Consider the following 1,565-nt stretch of genomic DNA (forward strand, 5'->3'; position numbering starts at 1 on the left):
CCTTGACCCCACGCCCCGGCGGAAGAGCCGGAGGCCACGTCGACTACTGGCTGAAGGCAAAGGCGCCAAGGGCCGCCAATGGCTAGGGGCAGGCGGGGGGCGGGGCGGGGCGGGGCGGAGCCTGGGAGCCGCGGGCCTGCGTGGGCAGGGCGCTGAGCTCCAGCGCGCTCCCTGTCTCCCAGCTCAGCGGCCGGCCCAACGCCTGCCTATCCCGCCCCGCGCTCCTTGCGGCGGGTCTTCCAGGCTCCCGCGGGCGCAGGGCGCTTTCGTTCCGAAGACCCTTTGCTGCTTGTCAATAGCAGAGGTAAAACTTAGGGGTGGCCCGCTCTGCGCGGCCTCCATGGGGTGCTCTCCCCCGTCCCGGTTTACCCTCCTTGCCACGGCCCCTCGTCATTTCTTAGCTGGCCTTGTCTCAGCCTTTCCATCCGCTTCCAGGCCACTCAGTCGTGCTCCAGCCACAGCGCGCTGGAGTGCAGCTCTGCAGGTGCATCCGCTGCCCCCGACCCTGCAGGGAAGCCCTGCTACCTTCCGCAATGCATCCTCCTCCCCAGCTCAACTCGCCCCGCTAGCCGCGCACCGCACTGGAGTCAGATGGCTTTCCTTGTAATTTCCGAATCCCGGGGTTGGTTCAGGCCTGCCTACTTAGCACACAGGGCTTCGAATGTCCTTCCCGCTGCCCTCCTCCCTGCAGGTGTCTAGCCGACTCCTAGTCATCTTCTGAGATCCAGCACTAATTTTGAAGTTCCGAGAAGGCAGGAACTGACGGGGAGTCTGGGGACCTGGGTCTAGTCCTGGCTCTGCTACTGACTTGATAAGTGGCTTTGGCAAGTTGTCGCCTTTCTCTGGATCTCACCTCTAAAGTGAAGAGGTTAAGGGGGAGGGGGGGGGGAGTGAAATGAATTTTTTTAAATAAATGAGAGAGATGTGAGATGTTTGCACTTTATGACCTGATCTCCTGCAGCCCATTATGATCCATAACAGACGTTACCAAATACTAGTTCCAAATGCTGAGGACAGACTCCTCTAAAACTAGGCTCCCCAGAGGATGGTAGGGTTCCAGAACGGCAGAGCCAGGTGGCTGGACTTGGTAGCAAGGGCAGGGTGGCAGCCGTAGTCCCCTGACACCAGCGATCTATGGCTTGGCTATCTGACCACGGTATTCCAAGGGATGAGGTATAAGTGCTTCCTTGATGTGTATGACCAGAAAAAAAATCTGACCTAGTTCTCAGACCAGAATTCAGCAACTGTAGAGGAGGCAGAATCCACTTGAGGGACCGTGCAGAGTCAGCACAAATAGAGGCAATAAATATTCTAGTCACTTCCCAAAGGAATTTGTGGTTATTTACCAGAGTTCCTATACACTGGAGAAATGAGAATAAGCAGATCTTCCAAGAGCTTGATAAAGGCTCTGGGATGACAGTGACCCAGGGGACCTGAAACACTGGCAAGGACCCCAGTTAGACTGGGAGTTTATGGAGCCAGCACAGGCTGTCTGTGGGTCAGTGTGTCCATGCACCGACCCTGTGGAAATGTCCCAGGTTCCTGAGTCCACAATTGGGACAGAC

Source organism: Neomonachus schauinslandi, chromosome 5 (genome assembly GCF_002201575.2).
Source record: "Neomonachus schauinslandi chromosome 5, ASM220157v2, whole genome shotgun sequence".
In the NCBI taxonomy this organism is placed as follows: Eukaryota; Metazoa; Chordata; class Mammalia; order Carnivora; family Phocidae; genus Neomonachus; species Neomonachus schauinslandi.